This window comes from Tachyglossus aculeatus, chromosome 16 (assembly GCF_015852505.1).
Source record: "Tachyglossus aculeatus isolate mTacAcu1 chromosome 16, mTacAcu1.pri, whole genome shotgun sequence".
In the NCBI taxonomy this organism is placed as follows: Eukaryota; Metazoa; Chordata; class Mammalia; order Monotremata; family Tachyglossidae; genus Tachyglossus; species Tachyglossus aculeatus.
The window spans coordinates 30,381,807-30,402,418 of NC_052081.1; positions in this window are offsets into that span (position 1 = coordinate 30,381,807).

A 20,612-nucleotide genomic window follows, 5' to 3' on the forward strand; every position below is an offset into this window, starting at 1 on the left:
CCACCCTCCCAGGATGGAGGAAATGGAATATTTTTGTTGGGAACAGATTTTCCCCTGATTTTCCATGCTCTCTCCCCAGGCCCTAGAGCTCCCCCATCCTCTCTTCACCCTGTCTTCCATGGCTTCCAAAGCCCTAGAGCTAATCCAAGCTTCAACTCCATACCTGGGCCTTTAGATTGTCTAATAATAATAGTAATAATGGTACTTATTAAGTGCTTACTATGTTCCAGGCACTGTTCTGAGCATTAGGGTAGATACAAGTTAATCAGGTTGGACACAGTCCCTGTCCCATTTAGGGTTCACAGTCTTAATCCCCATTTTACAGATGATGTAATTGATTTGCCCAAGGTCACACAGCAGACATGTGGAGGAGCTAGGATTAGAACCCAGGTCCTTCTGACTCTCAGCCACATGCTCTATCCACTAAGCCATGCTGCTTCTCAGTGCTCTTAGTGGGCATGGATTGTGTCTATCAACTCTGTTGTATTATACTCTCCGAAGTGCTTAGTACAGTGCTCTGCACACAGTAAGTGCTCAATAAATGCAATTGATTGATTGGGCCCTGGCTTTCAAATTGTCCCCTCACATCAGCTCCATTCAGCTGCCCTGGTTTCAGCTCCATTCTACTCAGTTTACTTTTTCCACTTGATGGTTGGGACTCTTACGTAATCAGCCCCCCAGTCTTCACTTTCCAAAAACAGAGTCCGCTACTGGGGTGACTTTGCCCATAGCCTATAAATAAAACCCTGCACTTGCTGCCCTTGTTCTGTCTCCATAGAAACCATGGGTACTTCAAGGAAAAAAGGGCAGGGAGAGAAGAGGGTTCTTGGGTGCAGCAGAGATTGACAGGGGCATGGGGGAGGAGGGAAGAGAGGGTTATATCCAGGGCACAAAAGGTGGAATTTTGGGTTTCATGATAGAGAGAACTAAGACACAGAACCCACAGGTCTCTGAGGAGAACAGGCAACACCTCTGGGACTGTCACCTCTGTCTATCCCATTCTTAAATTAGAAAAAAGCTGGTTACTTCACCTCCCCTTCCCTACCTCATCCCCCTCCACCTGATGAAGGAGTAGCCAGTTTGGGGTGTCTCCTAGCTGTTTTATGCCTGTTCTATTTTTATTCCCAGTGTTCTCCACAGAGCAGTCAAAACCCCTTCCTTTCGTCCTGTGCTGGGAGTCGTCATTATTAATCTGTTAAATATCTGATTATCCACAGATGTGAGTTCCTATCTAAACCCCAGGGATGCCTGGTGGCCTTTGGCAAAATTGTTTTCTTTTTTTTTTTGGTGGTGGGAGGAGGGGGTTTGAGTTATGCTGTATCTCCAGAGTGAAAAAGTTAAGAACAAACCTCAGGGGTTTTTTTTAGGGTTCCAGCTGAAAGACTATGCAACACAATTTGGGCCCCCTATCCCAGGGGCTCAGAGAAATCAGGCTACAGACCCAAAAGGAAGTTCATTCAATTGTAAGCTCCAGCCTAATGCATTGACCCTGAATTTCTTCAGGCAATTGGTGCTCGTTGTTGCTGGCTGAGATTGTGAAAACTCCAGCCGTGGAAAGCTTTGAGACTAAGATAGAGACACATCTGCCGAATACACCATCCTTCTGAGAGATGAGGGGATGGATAGTCTAAAATGCTGATGCCAAGTGATATTTGTGAGCATCTATATCCAGCTGGGTCCAGAATGATAATAATAATGGTTTTTGTAAATCACTTACTATATGTCAAGCACAGTACTAAGCACTGGGGTAGATATGAGATCATCAGGTCCCACATGAGGCTCACAATCTGAGTAGAGGAAGAACTGGTATTGAATTCCTATTTTGCAGATGAAGCAACTGAGGCACAGAGAAGTGAAATGACTTGTCCAAAGCCACACAGTCGGTACATGGGGGACTCAGGACTAGAACCCATGTTCTTTGACTCCCAAGCCTGTGTTCTTCCCACTAAGCCATGTTACTTGAATGGAAAATGAAAACAATGATTTTCAAAGGGACATAGACTTGAATGGAAAGGGGTGATTTTTTGTTAGAGAGCAAATGGTTACCTGAAGCAAGCAAGCAAACCAATAACTTGCCCTCCTATTCCCTCAATAAAGCAAAGATTACAGTGGTTTAATTTTAGTGGCTTGAGCTGAGTATTACCTAGTAAGCCCCTCTAGTGTCCCTTGTACCACCTGGTTAAATAGTCCTGAATTAATAATAATAATAATAATGGCATTTATTAAGCACTTACTATGTGCAAAGCACTGTTCTAAGTGCTGAGGAGGTTACAAGGTGATCAGGTTGTGCCACGTGGGACGCACAGTCTTAATCCCCATTTTACAGATGAGTAACTGAGGCCCAGAAAAGTTAAGTGACTTGCCCAAAGTCACACAGCTGACAAGTGGCAGAGCTGGGATTTGAACCCATGACCTCTGACTCCAAAGCCCGGGCTCTTTCCACTGAGCAATGCTGCTTCCCCAGCGAATTAGAACAGTTCTTGCCCATCCCTACTCACTGATTCTAGGATTTATAGAAATACATACTTAAAGCTTCACTGAAAAGCAATTCCAAGCAGCCATCTCTTAACCCAATTTTCCAGGAATTTCCTCTGTCTCAGTGAACCCTAATTACAGTCCATTTTAGTTGATTCCCCCCCCCTCCCCCCACTGCAAATCACTGTACAGGTAAAAGAAAACTGCATTTAGGTGAACTTTGGGTCTAGTGATGGAATGAGGTACACAACCTTCCACGTCTGCGTAAACAATCTTGAACAAACCCTTCAGTGAAATAAGGATATAGATAATTCAAAAAGATTCTAACTCCATCTTTGTGTTCATGTAGATGAAGGTAATAGGACCAATGAAAGGAAAGAAAGGGAAATTTATAGTCAGAGACATACATAAAGCCTCTTTTTGTGGAATCTGTTAAGCATTTACCATGGCCCAGGCACTGTATTAGGTAGAGGAGTAGATATAAGGTAATGAGGTTGGATAAAGTCCCTGTCTCACATGGGGCTCCATCCTAATCCCCATTTTACAGATGAGATAACAGACACAGAGAAGTTAACTGACTTGCACAAAGTCACAGCAGACAAGTGGCAGAGCTCAGATTAGAATCCAGATCCTTCTGACTCCCAGACCTGTGCTCTATCCACTTGGCCATGCTGGTTCTCTTTGTGTGCATATGTTGTATTGCACTGTAGAGTTGTCATGACAGGGTGACACTGAAAGATATATCAGCCACACAGTTGTACCAGATCCTCTCTCTCCCCCACCCTCATCCCAGACAAAAGATGCATATTAAATCTATTTTATTCTCCCAAGCCCTTAATTAGTTGTATTTATTGAGCACTTACTGTGCACAGAGGTACTAAGCACTTGGGAGAGTACAAAAAAATTCAATAAAACAGACACATTCCCTGCTCACAACAAGCTTAATACAATGCTCTGCAAAGTTTTCAATGCCATTGATTGATAAGATGCCCTAACACAAGGAACTGCTTTCTTCTTTCTTTCTGTCCTCTGAAGAAAACCTTCTCTATCTTTTAAACCACTGCTAAAGAGCAATCATATTTATTGAGCACTTACTGTTTGCCGAGGACTATACTAAGCCCTTGGAAGAGTATAATGGAGTTAACACACACATTCCCTGCCCACAGTGAGATTAAAGGCAAGCTCTGTCTCCTCCACGAAACCAATCTGCCAACATGAACCATACCCCCTCTCCAGCCTAATCTTATAATGATTGTTTCTACTGTTCCATATTTATTTGATTGTATGTGAGCCTATTTTGTTTCTCCTACTAGGCTGCAAGTATTTAGGGCATTGTTCTGCATGCTTTTTCAAGACTAATTAGCACATATGCTCCAAACCGGGGCCACCCTGGGTCATTAGTAGTCCAAACAAGCCATCTGCTGGACAACTAACCCCATCCTCTTTCTCCATTTGACTTGGGATGCTTTCTTCCTCCCATCCGCCATCCAACATTCTCACTAACTATCAGGGTAAAAGAAACTGAATCAGTTATCATCAATGGATGGGAAGGAAATGGGGTAAGGACAATGATAATAATAAAACATATGCTTGAAAAATGCCTGAAAATAGATGGCATGGAATGTAATTGATGGATGATTTTTATGCAAATAGGCCCATCTTTCTATGGCTGTGGCCCTAGGGAAATACTTGGAGGAGTTCCTCATTTTTAAAGGCTTGGAAGCAGAATGAGCAGGATAATAATTGTGGTATTTGTTAAGCACTGACTAGGTACCAGGCACTGTATTGAGCACTGGGGTAGATACAAATTTGTAAGGTTGGACACAGTCCCTGTCCACATGGGGCTCATGGTCTTAATGTGATACTGTTTTTTATGGGAAGGTTATTTGTTTCACAGGTGAGTATCTCTCCCAGTTGAATGAGGGAAAGTGTCTACTTATAGGTTACACTGTTATGCTAGAGAAGAAAATCAAAATATACAGACACTTCAACATGGCAACTCCTTGATCAACCCGTGGGGTACAAAAGAGGAGATAGGCTTTGGCTGTCTAGTTTTATTTCATTTTAAACAGGAGATAATTTAAAATAGGTGGCTGGAGACTGGTTTGAATTAACAACCCAAACAAAAAACACAGCTGTATCAGAAAAAAAAGTTTTATACTCCCAGCCACATTTCATATCAACCACATTACATTAACACTTATGAACTGCAGCCCAAGTATAAAGCAGTCAATTTAGAAAAAACAACAACAAAGAAACAAAACAAAAAAAACCTTCCCTACCCTATTCAAAAAGGCCTAGCAATTATTTGGTCATCTCTGCCCAGGTTTTCAACTCAAGTGGAAACAAGGTTGGGCTCTAACTGCTCTTACTTTCCCATGGATGTTTCTGAAAAAGAAATTGAACAACTGACAGGCAAACATCTCTCCCATTGTGGTGCCACTCCTGAGGCCAGGATTGTCAAGGTAGAGACGGTGAGATCGCGTTCCTCTGGGTTTCGACCAAGATAATGAGAACAATTATATCTCTCCATCTGGAATCCATTAAGCATGATTATGATGGCTGACTTTCCTATCCTTATTACTATCTGGATTAGCTAACCCCATTACAAATGCCGTGCTCCCTCAGCTCATTCGCAAATATGGTTAGATGATTTCCTGTCATCCAACCGGGCTCTCTCTTGATTCTCCATCCATACCCCATTGTAAACTCCATCACCCCCTGTCTCAATTACAAGGTCCCTAATAAGTTCACATTCCCAAGTGACTTGGGTTTGCAGGTGTTTAAGGCAAGGGGAAATCGGTCAGCTGACCTACTTGGTCACGAAGCCTGCATTCCTGTAATCAAGCCCCTGGCACTGAGCCTGCCTCTTGCAGGTGTTCTGAGAGGGTTCAAATCATCTTCACCCTCTACCTCATCATTGCAAATGGAATGGGGAGAAATAGGAGAAAAACATAAAGGTCGCTACTACACTATAGCCAAGCAGGGAGCAGTATGACCTAGGGGAAGAGCACAGGAGGGGGAGTCAGGAGTTCTGGGTTCTAATCTCAGCTCTGCCATTCACCTGTTAGGATATTTAACTTTTCTGTGCCTCAGTTTCCTCATCTGTAAAATGAGAATAAAATAACTGTTCTTCTCACTTAGAATGTAAGCCCTATGTGGGACAGAGAATGTCTAATCTGATTATTCTGTTTTTACTCCAGGGTTTAGTACAGTGCTTGACACTTAGGAAGAATGACTATGACACAGACAATAATAATGATAATAATTGTGGCATTTGTTAAGTGTTTACCATGTACTAGGCACTTAGAAACAAGATAATCAGGTTGGACACAATTCCTATCCCACACAGGACTCACAGTCTAAGTAGAAGGGAGAATGGTTGTAGAATCCCTGTTTTCTAGTTGAGGTAAATGAAGCACAGTGACACTAATGACTTGTCTAAGGTCATACAGGAGTCAAGTGGCACATTTGGGATCAGAACCCATGTCTTCTGACTCCCAGACCCCGACTCATTCCCCTAGGCCATGCTCCTTCTAAAATGAGTCGGGATAAACTAGTTCACAGTGACTCAGTTCACAATCTACAAAAGTAAAAGTCAAGGAGAGACTGAAAACTAAGAACAAAACTTAGATCCCAGAAACCACAAACAGAAATCTTTCAAGGAAAGGCATTTGGAAGAGGCATCTTCTCCCTACCTGATTCTGCTTGGGAATATTTTTTTAAGGGAATTATCCCGGAAAAAATTTACCTCTGGGTCTCAATTTTCCCTCCAGAATTGTTACAGAAAGGACTAATGTCCTCCTGACATTAGGTTAATAAGTTGACACCATTAAGGATGCAGGAAAATTCCATCTCAGAGGTTCTAGATTGTGAACCCCTTGTGGACACTGACTGTGTTCAACCTGATTAGCTTGTATCTACACATAAAAAAAGGTCAGGCATGTAGTAAGTGCTTAACCAATACCATTAAAAAAAAGGTCAGCTTTTTCTATGCAGCAAGAGCGTGGCATTTGTCTATTTTCTAGTTAAGGGAAACCCATTCTCACTTGAACCTCTCCTCAAATTCAAGTTGTGAAAGTGGGGAGGGGTTATGCTGAATTCCACACCCAGTGATGATGAAGGGGCAGAAGTCAATTTCTAAGTCCAAGATGGAAATCTGTATTTCTGGAATATTCCTCACTATCTCAGCATGGAAGAAACAATTTGATTTAGGCAGGCTGTGGAAAAGATTTATATCCCTGTGATGCTATTATCTTTTTATGGCACTTTCTGTCATAGTTCATAGGGCAACACATCTCAGTGACACAGCAAATATAAACTCTATGATAGTTTTGGGCAGGGAACATGACTACCAACTTAGTTGTATTGTACTCTCCCAAACGCTTAGTACAGTGCCCTGCCACAGTAAGCACTCAATAAATACCATTGATTGATTGACCGAGGACAACAAACTCAGGCTAGACAGGGAATGGCTCATCATCAGGAAGCACTTTTGACCTGAATCAGCCTAAGATGCTGCTGAGGTCTTAAACTCCACATTTTCCAAGCAGGTGATAGTGTTCACCCCTTGGTGAGATGAAGTGGGGTGGTCTACATTTCTGTTGTCACTACAACCCCACAAGGAAGCATTTTAGAGTCCCTGTATTGCTTTCCAGAAGTTGTAGTGAGGTATGTTTTGCTTTGACTTGAGCCTGGTTTACCACTCTGTTAAGAAATTGCTTACATTTTGTCTTTACTAAGTCACTGTGTACCAATAGGTAATCCAGACTCCAATATTTATTTTTTAAAATTAATCTGGGGTGGGGAAAGGGAAGGTAGTTAAATCTAGCATAGCACAAGTAACCAGATTGATTGCTTAGAATAAATCTTTGTTCCTCATGTCAAGAAAACTATCACCTTCCCATGTTCACCTCAGAAAACTGGTCTAAAGCCCAATTTCATCAGAACTGCATTGGACAAGTATTTGTGCCTCAGTTACTTCATCTGTAAAATGGGGATTGAGACTGTGAGCCCCATGTGAGCTCCATGTGACTGTGAGCTCCATCCCTTCTCCCCTCCTTAACTTCCATCTTCAACCGCTCACTCTCCACTGGTTCCTTCCCCTCTGCCTTCAAACATGCCCATGTCTCTCCCATCCTAAAAAAACCCTCTCTTGACCCCACCTCACCTTCTAGTTATCGTCCCATATCCCTCCTACCATTCCTTTCCAAACTCCTTGAACGAGTTGTCTACACGCGCTGCCTAGAATTCCTCAACAACAACTCTCTCCTCGACCCCCTCCAGTCTGGCTTCCGTCCCCTTCATTCCACAGAAACTGCCCTCTCAAAGGTCACCAATGACCTCCTGCTTGCCAAATCCAACGGCTCATATTCTGTCCTAATCCTCCTCGACCTCTCAGCTGCCTTTGACACTGTGGACCACCCCCTTCTCCTCAACACACTATCTGACCTTGGCTTCACAGACTCCGTCCTCTCCTGGTTCTCCTCTTATCTCTCTGGTCGTTCTTTCTCAGTCTCTTTTGCAGGCTCCTCCTCCCCCTCCCATCCTCTTACTGTGGGGGTTCCCCAAGGTTCAGTGCTTGGTCCCCTTCTGTTCTCAATCTACACTCACTCCCTTGGTGACCTCATTCGCTCCCACGGCTTCAACTATCATCTCTACGCTGATGACACCCAGATCTACATCTCTGCCCCTGCTCTCTCCCCCTCCCTCCAGGCTCGCATCTCCTCCTGCCTTCAGGACATCTCCATCTGGATGTCCGCCCGCCACCTAAAGCTCAACATGTTGAAGACTGAGCTCCTTGTCTTCCCTCCCAAACCTTGTCCTCTCCCTGACTTTCCCATCTCTGTTGACGGCACTACCATCCTTCCCGTCTCACAAGCCCGCAACCTTGGTGTCATCCTCGACTCCGCTCTCTCATTCACCCCTCACATCCAAGCTGTCACCAAAACCTGCCGGTCTCAGCTCCGCAACATTGCCAAGATCCGCCCTTTCCTCTCCATCCAAACTGCTACCCTGCTCATTCAAGCTCTCATCCTATCCCGTCTGGACTACTGCACCAGCCTTCTCTCTGATCTCCCATCCTCGTATCTCTCTCCACTTCAATCCATACTTCATGCTGCTGCCCGGATTATCTTTGTCCAGAAACGCTCTGGGCATATTACTCCCCTCCTCAAAAATCTCCAGTGGCTACCAATCAATCTGCACATCAGGCAGAAACTCCTCACCCTGGGCTTCAAGGCTCTCCATCACCTCGCCCCCTCCTACCTCACCTCCCTTCTCTCCTTCTACTGCCCAGCCCGCAACCTCCGCTCCTCCACCGCTAATCTCCTCACTGTACCTCGTTCTCGCCTGTCCCGCCGTCGACCCCCGGCCCACGTCATCCCCCGGGCCTGGAATGCCCTCCCTCTGCCCCTCCGCCAAGCTAGCTCTCTTCCTCCCTTCAAGGCCCTGCTGAGAGCTCACCTCCTCCAGGAGGCCTTCCCAGACTGAGCCCCTTCCTTCCTCTCCCCCTCGCCCCCCTCTCCATCCCCCCATCTTACCTCTTTCCCTTCCCCACAGCACCTGTATATATGTATACATGGTTGTACATATTTATTACTCTATTTATTTATTTATTTATTTATTTTACTTGTACATTCCTATTCTATTTATTTTATTTTGTTGGTATGTTTGGTTCTGTTCTCTGTCTCCCCCTTTTAGACTGTGAGCCCACTGTTAGGTAGGGACTGTCTCTATGTGTTGCCAATTTGTACTTCCCAAGCGCTTAGTACCGTGCTCTGCACATAGTAAGCGCTCAATAAATACGATTGATTGATTGATTGATTGATGTGGGACAGGGACTGTGTCCAACTTGATTACTTTGTATCAATCCCTGCGCTTAGAACAGTAACATAGTAAGTGCTTAATAAATACCATAATTATTATTATTGAGGATGGCTTGCAAATTGCATGATAGTTACAGGGCTTGATTTGTGTCAGGATCAAGGATTCAGTGGTTAAAGAAAAAGGAAGTGCCTATTTCTGCTTACTAATGGGCACTTTTAGGGTGAGACTAGAAGGGGCAACATCAATCATTTCCTGTCCAAGCTTTTCTCTCCCTAAAGCAGACTCTACCTGGTTCTACACTTGAACAAAAAATTTTTACCAGAACTCATGAACAAAGTTATCTGATGGAAGAATTTATTCCATTTAACACCCCAGATAAATTTTCAAGAAGCAGTGAGGCCTAGAGAAAAGAGCAAGGACCTGGGAGCCAGAGTAACTGGGTTCTGATCCTGGCTCTGGCCTTTGCCTGCTGTGTGACCTGTGCCTCAGTTTCCTCAACTTCAAAATAGGGATTCAATAACTGCTCTCTCTCTCCAATGAGACTGTGAGCCCCATGTGGGACAGGGACTGTGTCTGACCTAATTAACTTGTATAGTGCTTTGCACACAGTAAACCCTCAATAAACACGACTGAATGAATGAATCTACTCCAACACTTATAAAGCTACTTGACACATACTAAGAGCTCAACAAATACCATAAAAAGATTATTTTCCCACTATGACTTGAATTGTGCCTTGTAAAGCCAAAACAAAATAGACTTGAGGGCCCCATTTGAAGTTTTTGCAAAGCAAGAGTTTTCCGGAAGATAAGCTCATTCTTGGCAGAAAATGTGTCTATTTATTGTTATATTGTACTCTCCCAAGCACATAGCACAGTGCTTTGCACACAGTACACACTCAATAAATATGAATGAATGAATAAGAAACCCTGGCTTCTTTACCAAATGAGTGTTGTCATTGCAGTGTTGCTGGGTACACAGATTTTTACAATTTTGTGTATTTTTAGGTACTTAGAATGATTCCTGAACTTCTTTCAAATTGCATAGATATTTGAAAGTAATTTAATTGTATCCATCCCAGGCCCCTAAATTAGCCAGAATGGATAAAACACACCCACACACAGTGGAAAAGGACCACCCAGAAGGATGTCTGGGTTTGGGGACAGAAAGAGGATCCAAGGACAGGGAAGTGTTCCCCCAGCCCTGTTGAAGAGCTGAGACCTCTCCAGTTCCCCATGCCATAGCCCTCCCCAACCTCCTACTTTCAGCCTACCCCAACCCACCACCTCCAACATCATCCAGGCTTATAGGAAATGGTGGCAGTGGTAGGGTTGGTGATGCCCAAGGGTTTTTCTATCCCTTCCCAGATGTTTCCAGGGCCAACTCTCATGTCTGTCAGGGAAGCAGTGTGGCTTAGTGGAAAAAGCCCAGGCCTGGGAGTCACACCTGAGTTCTAATCCTGGCTCCTCTATTTGTCTGCTGAGAGATCTTGAGCAAGTCTCTTAACTTTTCTCTCTTACCTCATCTGTAAAATGGGGAATAAAACTGTGAATCTCATTTGGGACATAGACTGTGTCCAACCTGATTAGCTTGTATCTACCCAAGTGTTTAGTACAGTGCCTGGAACATAGTATTCAACAAATGCCATTAAAAAATAAAACAAAAATGAATGACCAATCTCCCTCTCATTGGTTGGAAATGAAGCTGTTCTATTGGCTTCATAAAGCTAATGATGATGGAACTGAAAAAGCACTTAGATAAGCCAAGCAATATGATAGGTACTAAATATCAGATCAGACACAGATCACAGTCTAAAACAGAGAGAAAATAAGAATCATCTCCCCAGTTTACGGATGAAAAATGTGAATCCAGGAAAAACTAAGTGTCTTAAACCCTGGTCCCCTGGCAGAGCAAGTCACAGTGGTCTTCAGATTTGTCAAATCACACTCTTTCCACTTGACCATGCTGCCTCCCTGCTCCAATGTTTCCACTATATGTTTGGAGAGAGCCGTCCATGTTCCAAGGAAATGCTTCTAATGGTGAACCTTATCCATAGTGGCAGATATGGCCAAAAAGACTCCCATGGGCCTAGGATTGGTTTCAATTCACTGTCCATGCAGGAGACGAACCTCAGCTGGAAGAGCAGCAGAAACAAACAGTTTGAAAATCAAACATTATATTGGAAATTCTCGAGAGCTTCCCCAACTAGTTCCGAGTATCCTAAATCATCTCCATCAATCTCCATGTATACGTAGTATTCGACTGTAACCCCAGCTGAAACCTGGAAGTCAAATGCTGAGGATAGACCTGCATACAGCCCTGCCATTAAGAAAGGAGTGACTCTGACCAAAAGCTTTGCTTGGCAAGCGAGACACAGAGGTAAAAGAGAAAACAGCTATAACAGATGGCTGCCAGAGTGAGGCTTATTATTACATAAGCCTTTTTCAAGTCAGAATGAATATGCTGCAAACATTAAACACAACAACACAACAAGGAACAACCTTTTTGTGTGCCCAAAGTGGCTGGAAATATGATCCCTCAGTGGCCTTTCTAGCTACACATGTACTGATAGATGAACTTCACCATCAGTTCGTATCCTTTACGAATATTAATTCATTCAATCATACTTGTTAGGCGCTTACTGTGTTCAGAACACTTTACTAAGTGCTTATATATGAAGGATGATTATCTATTCAATTACTTATTTGGATTGCTTTATTTGGAAATACACTTGTTTCTGTCTGTCCCTTCCCTCTAGGGCCTAGGACAATGTTTCGCACATAATGGGTGCCTAGTAGATAATATAGTTGTCCTACACACAGTAGGAGTTGACTACATAGTAAAATTGTCCCTTGGTTAGAAGAGGATGCTCCTGCCACTGCTGACCCAGCTAATGGGGAGATTGTATCCGGGAAGCAGAGTGTTCTAATGGGATGAGCAGGGGCCTAGGAGTCAGAGAAACTGGGTTTTCATCCTGGCTCTGCATCTTACCTGCTGTGTGGCCTTGGTCAAGTCACTTAACTTCTCTGTGTCTCATTTTCCTCACCGGTAAAATGGGGATTAATTATCTGTTCTCCCTTCCACTTAGACTATGAGCCACATGTGGGACGGGGACTGTTCAATCTGATTGTCTTGTATCTACACTGACTCAAGTAGTGTGTGTGGCACATAGTATTTAACAAGTGCTTAACAAATATCATCATCATCATCTAGACTGTAACCTCGTTGTGGGCAGGGATCGTATCTACCAATTCTTGTTACAGTGCACTCTCCCAAGTGCTTAATACAGTGCTCTGCACACAGAAAGTGCTCAATGAATACGATTGATTGCTACTGTGTAGAATTCTCCCACTCCTCCACTGGCAACTTTGGTATGCCAGTGAGTCATGCTGGAATGTCAACCTTGAAAGAGTTATGCAGACTTCCCTGAAAGAATAAAAAAAAAAATGACTTGTGAGGTATTACTTAGAACACTATACTGTAAGTCCACTCTCATTGAACATTTTGGGCACCAATTTAGACTGGTTGATGTATTATAGTTTTGCCTGGGTAGGCTCAGAACTTTGAAACTGTTCCCTTTTTTGCTTTGATTACACATTCATTCTGACTTGAAAAAGGATTATGTAATAATAAGCCTCACTCCGGCAGCCATCCGTTGTAGCTGTTTCCATCTGTAATGATTGTTTAATGACTATTCAAGAAGTGCTGCCTGAGGTTCTCTAATCACCAAATTTTATTCGGCTTTCAAGGAAATCACACAGGTACTGAATTACCTAATTGGCAGAGAAACTTAAAGACACAGCATGCTGAGTTTCCATCTTTCACCAAAGATCAGGCCAGGGAGAGTTTACCTGTCCTGAAATGGAAATTTGTGATGGGATCTTCGAGGCCAGAAGATAAGGGGATAAGGTAGTAGTAGTGTTAATGGTTGTATTTTTTTAGACAAAGTTAGGAGGAAGAGATTATTTGGAAGAAAAAGCAGGGGTTGGAAAGGAAATGAGCAAAGGAGATGAAACACAAGGGCACTGGAAACATTGTATATATTATTATATAATAATTATTATTACCCCTTATCCAGTGTTGCTTTGTAGAGATGATGATTATTATTATGGTGCTTGCTAAGCACTTACTATGTGCCAAGCACTGTTCTTAGCACTGGGATAGATACAAGGTCATCAGGTTGGACACAGTCCCTGTCCTACATTGGGCTCACACTCTTAATCCCATTTTTTTACAGGTGAAAGTAACAGGCACAGAATCAGGGTGGGAGGTGGTGGGTGAGAGAGGTGGAAGCTCCTGAAATAATAATAATAATAATAATATTTATTAAGCACTTACTATGTGCAAAGGTGATCAAGTTGTCCCACAGGGGGCTCACAGTCTTCACTCCCATTTTACAGATGAGTGAACTGAGGCACAGAGAAGTTAAGTGACTTGCCCAAAGTCACACAGCTGACAAGTAGCGGAGCCAGGATTTGAACCCATGACCTCTGACTCCAAAGCCCGTGCTCTTTCCACTGAGCCACGCTGCTTCTCTATGGTACAAGGATACTGTATCAGACCTGGCCCTCAGGATCTCACTGTCTAAAACCCAGGCCTAGTCCTCAACTTCTGGAGTTATTCCAAGGAGAGGAGGAGAATTCACAAAGATCATCCTCTTGCCTTTTCCTTTTATTTTTCTTTCAGATAGACAGCCTGCCCAAGGAACCACACTTTAAACTGGGTCCCATCAGGATGCAGAACAAATCCATTTGAAAAGTAGGTTGTTTCCAGGTGCTTTAAAATCTGCTTCTTTCAAGCTGGAGATTTGTCCAGGAACACAGTGAAAAAGCTTTTCTCCACTTGGTGCCCCTGCCCCTCCCCACTGGCCAATTAGGTCTAAGACGAGCCTGCCTAATGCAGGTCACTGAGATAGTCCTTGTGCCTCAGCCTGGAGGAGAGGAGAAAAGATCGAGAGCAAGATTCCCTCAAGTTGCTGCTGCAGCCCTGAGGACAGCAGACCAGAGCCTCCCTGTCTCTTTAAACACCGGCTCGGACTCAGCATCTTCAGGAAGAGCTAAAGCCGCCAGCCAAACCTATCACAAGTTCAACAAAGTTTTGATGAGTTGAACTCTGAACTTTCAAAAGTCTGAAATCTTTAGCAATTGCTTATTGCCTGCAGGATAGATGCAGTTAGTCTAGTGCCTTGTGGGCATGCCCTTAGCTGATATCCTTATTGAAGTTCTTTTGCTGCTGCTTTCAAAACTGTTAAAATGCCTTCGCTCAAGTGTTCTTAGCACTTATGTTGATAGGGAATACTTCAAAGGCCGCATCTTTACTTTATCAAATCTGATCTAATTTTGCAGATGGAATCAAAGAGGCTTATTGGAAGTCTGGTCAAGTTTGCCAACTGTCCTACGTATGAGAAATCGATACGGTTCTGCGATGTAATTAACCAATTGGCTGCTCTGTACGCGGAGAGCCACCAGACAATCTCATCCACCAGCCTGGCTGGAAAAAGTTGGAACCAGGAAAGTGACTTCCCCTTAGGGTGTCTAGAAGCGTATTTCTCATCTGATTTGTCATTCCAAAATGCAGAGCGAGAGCCTCACCCCTCCTGCTCTATAGTAGATATAATACATTGCAGGCGTTACGATGGAGTTATACAAAGACATGAAATATAATGAGCTTCGGTGTAGTTGGCAACCTTTAAAGAGTGAGATGCGCAGCATAAGAGAAAGCAGGAGTTATAAGCAGCTGAAACCCTGAGCATTAACCTTCACCCACTACCACAGGAATAATTACACTTCTCCTCTTCCACCTTGGCACTTTTGATAAAATCCCAAAATTTATGTCTGTGTTAATTTGTCCCTGATACCTATATTTGAAGCTGCAGCCAGGGTTGAATTCAGCAGCATAACCAGACCACAATTTCCAACAGAGCTATTATAATTGTTACAGTAAAATGTCTGTCTGCATACAACACACTGGGTCAGGGAGAAAAGACATTGCTTCTGTGTTCAGAAAAGTTCTGTTCCCGCTCAGAAAGGACTGAGGAATTCAGCTGGCTTTATTTCTGAAGCCCAGGAGAGCCTGTTTAAAATTGAAATTGAACACAAGGGCGCAAGACTCTAAACCTATTCATAAGGATTCGAGCCCTGGAGTCCCCTTTCAAATAGCTCTTCAAAAATCACTGGATCAAACCCGCCTTTGGTCATTCTGGAGAGTCACTCTCATCTTAGGGATGTTGGGTGGTCGGTGTGATATGAGCTGGCAACACTGGTCAAGGCTGCACAGATCCAGAGAAAACGCCATGAAAAGGATTTAGCCCTGGGCTTCACCATCACAACCACCCTATCATGTTCTGTGCTATCTTATGGAGGGGAAACTGAAACGATGCTGGAGCTCATGGTCTCAAGAGGTTCAATCTCTCGCTGAGCCTAAGCAAAGGCTGTAGTAAACATGCAAGTGACATTTATACTGCAACCATGACTAAGCATGGTATCAATCAATGAATCATATTTGTTGAGTATTTCTGCATGCAGGGCACTGTACTTGGTGCTTGGGAGGATACAATATAACAGAGTTAGTAATCACATTCCCTGCCCACAAGAGCTTACAGTCTAGAGGGAGAAACAGATGTTAAGTAAATAAAATACAGATATGTACATAAGTGATGTGGGGCCGAGGGAGGGGTGACTAAAGGGTGCAAATCCAAGGGCAAAGGTGATGCAAAAGGGAGTGGGAGAAGAGGAAATGAGGACCTAGTTGGAGAAGTCCTCTTGGAGGAGATGTGCCTTCAATAAGGCTTTAAGGTGGGAAGAGTGATCATCCATAAGATATGAAGAGGAAAGATGTTTCAGGCCAGAGGCAGGATGTGGGTGAGAGTTCAGTGGTGAGCTGGAGGGACAATGAGTAGTTTGGCATTAGAGGAGTAATGTTCATGGTCTGAGTTGTAGTAGGAAATCAGGGAGGTGAGGTAGGAAGGGGCAAGGTGACTGAGTGTTTTACAGCCAATGACAAAGAGTTTCTGTTTAATGTGGAGATGGATGGGCAACCACTGGAGGTACTTGTGGAGAAGGGAAACGTGGACTGAACGTTTTTGTAGAAAAATGATCTGGGCAGCAGATTGAAGTATGGATTGTAATTGGGGAGATAGAAGGCAGGGAGATCGGCAAAGATGCTGATGTAGTAATCAAGGCAGGATAGGATTAAGTGCTTAGATTAAGTGGTAGCGGTTTGGATGGAGAGGAAAGGGCAGGTTTTAGCAATGTTGTGAAGGTTGAACTGACAGGATTTGGTGACGGACTGAATATATGGGTTGAATGATAGAGATGAGTTGAAGATAACACCAAGGTTATAGGCTTGTGAGACAGGGAGGATGGTGGTGCTGTCTACAGTGATGGTAAAGTCACAGGGAGTACAGGGTTTGGTTGGAAAGATATGGAGTTCTGTTTTATGCTATGTTTGAGTGTCAGTGGGACATCCAAATAGAGATGCTTGGAAATAATAATAATAATGGCATTTATTAAGTGCTTACTATGTGCAAAGCACTGTTCTAAGCGCTGGGGAGGTTACAAGGTGATCAGGTTGTCCCACGGGGGGCTCACAGTCTTAATCCTCATTTTACAGATGAGGTAACTGAGGCACAGAGAAGTTAAGTGACTCGCCCAAAGTCACACAGTTGACAATTGGTGGAGCCGGGATTTGAACCCAAAGGAGGAGGGATGGGGAGGAGGAGGAACTGTGAGCCTGCAGGGGAGAGAGATAGGGGCTAGAAATCTAGATTTAGAAAGGGTAGAAAGGTAGAAAGTGATCCCTAATTAATTCAGAATTACTCAATGAATTAAATTCTTCAATGTTTGGTGGAGCAGTTGATCCCTCACTGCAACTTTCTTTTGGAAGTTCAGCACTCAACATATCATTTCTATGAAACTGTCACCTCTGACATATCCCTGGGTGCAGCCAAATCCTGGAAAGTCCTGTCAATCGATAGTCTGTACTGAACACTTTGTGCAGAGGGAGAACCTAACCAGCCCACTTTTGGTGCATGGTTGCTAGGTCTGGTGGCTTTCAGCACCAAGGCCAAAGCCTTTGGGTTTACAGGGCTGCTCCCTGGCTCTTCCTTTCACCATCCACCCTGCACCTGAGCCTATTGTTGTCTGGGTTGAAATCACCACCTCCCATTAGGATTCCTTTGGAAGCACAGTTCTGGACCAAATCAATGCCGCTGATTTAGGGTCCATGATGGACACAGCTCTGCATGTGGTCTGGACCAAACTTCCATCTGAGGCTCCAGGCAATTGTGCACTCCATCTACAGTTCTAGTTTCTTCCCATGAGATGAGAAATCAGATTACAGTGAGCTGGAGGAATCGAAAGGAACATACTCGGTCAATCAGTATATACTGAACATCTGCAGGATGTGTAGCCCGAGACTAGACCCTTGAGAAGAGTATCAGGAACAGGGTGGAATGAAGGTGAAGGATGGGTATTTCCTATCCATCAAAAGTATTACCAGCTGCCTGACTTCTTTATATGTTTGGCCAATTTCTTTCAGGCTCCAGGCCAGTGGGTTTGAGGTTTGGAGTCGTCAACCCAAATGGATAAGACTATCATCTTGGACGGGGGCTAACATCATGAAAAGAGACTTTCCTTCCAGTGGAATTGATTCTCTATTTGGAACTGAAGTGATATGATTGATGGATTCCAAGACCTGGAGTTGGACTGAATGTCGAGATAGAAGCAACACTCCTTTGTTGATCAGAACACAAGATCACCATTCTTCTGGTAATGGTATTTTGTTCCTGATGAGCCTGGGATTAGATTCTCCTGGGCTTAAACTTAGTCATTCAGCCCTGTGGGGAAAGTTGGAGGGCAGACATTCTTGTACTCTGACTGTACCATTGTTCTCTCTAGTCTCCTCTCTTGCCTTCACACTTCACTTCGATAACACCAACCTACTCACTGTGCCTTGATCTTGTCTCTCTTGCTGATGACTCCTTGCTCCTGTCCACCTTCTGGAGCTCCCTTCCTCTTCATATCCAACAGATGATCATTCTCCCCATCTTCAAAGTCTTATTAAAAGTCTTGTTATCTCCTCCAAGAAACATTCCCTGACTAACCTCTCATTCCCTACTCTCTTTGTCATCCCTCTGCATCGCCTATGCACTTGGGTCTGTAGTCCTCCAAGCACTGATACTCACCCCAACCCCACAGCACTTATTTACAAATATTCTGCAGCTTCCCTATCTGTGATTTATTTTAAGGTCTATTTCCCTTGTTGGACTGTCAACTCTATGAGGGCAGAGATTATGTATACCTACTTTTTTGTACTGTACTCTCCCACCTGCTTAATGCAGTGCTCTGCACACAGTAAGTACTCAATAAATACCAATGATTAACTGATTGAATGATAGCTCCATGAGACTCTATGATTCAGAGCCATTTGGAGCAAAGTGGTTGGATAACGGAATATGCACAGCCACTGGTTCTACATAGAGGAAGGGAAGCAGCATGACCTGGTGGCAAGAGCATGGGCTTGGGAGTCAGAGGGTGTGGGTTCTAATCCTGGCACTGCCTCTTGTCTGCTGTGTGAACATGGGCAGGCCACTTAGCTTCTCTGTGCCTCAGTTTCCTCGTCTGCATAATGGGGATAAAGACTATGAGCCCCATGTGGGACAGGGACTCTGTCCAATCTGATTTTCTTGTATCTACCACAGTGTTTAGAACAGTGCTTTGCACATAGTAAGCAATTAACAAATACCATAATCATTCTTATTATTCCCACCTGGCCAGTTTGACCTTGGGTGACCTGACCAACAGCCCCCACTGTTTCTGCAGATGCAAGACCCAAACACATTGCCCCACTAGTGGTCATTTGACCCCATTAAGTTACCATTTGAATAGTGGGGAAACTGGGGTTAGTCATGTTACAAACAACCTCCTGCCTTTATTTCATGGGAGGATTTTCTACCCATATTCCCATGAGATTTCCCACCCCCCTTCCTTTTTAAACAATGGTCCCATGTGAAATCTGCTTCCTTAACCATTCCTTAACACCAAGGACAAGGAAACGTGTGGCAACTTCTGACCCCAAGTGCACCTCCTACTCCCGAGAGCACCTCCTCATGGAGGACGTGACAGAAGGCAGTCAGGGGGGACATTTGATAGGGTTAATCTATTTTCGACTATAAAATAATATGTGCCACAGAAAACAGCATGTAGGATGAAAAAAAGAGCCTGTTTAGTTTCAGTGTGACATTAGCCTGGGGGAAAAGTGTGGAGTGCATTGACAAGCCGATGGTTGAAATCCTGACCAGCCAGTTACAGAGTGTCATCATTAATATGCCATGGCTGCCTTGGTTTCTTCAGGGCCAGAGACTGGGTGTGTTTCAGGGTCAGGGACTTGGGAGCAGGTTATAGGGGCAGAAGGTGGTCAGGAGTTTTTCTGATCTCCAAAATAGTTGTATGTAGCCCAGTGTCTCTGTCTCTGTCTCTCTCTCCCTTCCCCCTCCCCCTCCCCAAACAACTTTTCCCCATACTAAAACAAAGGACTATTTGCGGATTCAAATGTCCAGATTCAGGTTCTGAAGTTCTGACAGTGACCTTGACCAGGGCATCCTTTCTCACAAGATTACGGTTCTCTTTATTTCAGAGTTCAATGACAGTTTTCTACTCCCAAACTCAGTATCTGAGAGAAAGGTCAACAAATCTGACCCCATTACTGCAATGTGCAAGATCTACACATTTCAGTGTTTAGATATCATTTCAAGATATTTGCTTTCTTTTATGACTCTGAGCTTTGTTAGCAACTTACCAATAACAGAGTTCTGCTGATGCCAATCTTTTGTCTCTCTTTCACTCTCACCCCTCATGCCAGCCTTTTCTTCATCAACTGTATTTGTTACAATCAAGTCATGTCAACTGTCACAGCTTACATAGAGACTGCCAGTAAATATGTCTTTCCAGTCATTAGATATTCTTTCTCATTACCTTGGGATTTCCACCTTGTCTATCTCACTCCAAAAAAACTTTTGTTCAGAAGTATTAGACACCCACAGAGCGATGTCAGCTTGGGGCCATTACTTCAGGAAGTGACAGAAAACACCAAACTGTCACTCATTAGGATCCAGTTTTTTGAGAGTTGATGTAAGTCAGACTGTGCCCCAAAACGAATCATGATTTATTTAATATATCTGCTTCTACAAGTGTCAGCTCATCAGCTTAAAATGTTTCTCCTTTAACTCTATTGAGGACTGTGCAGAAAGTTTTTTTTTTTGAAACCTAGTTTTTGCTTTAAGGCTTAATAATTAAAACAGAATAGAGAAC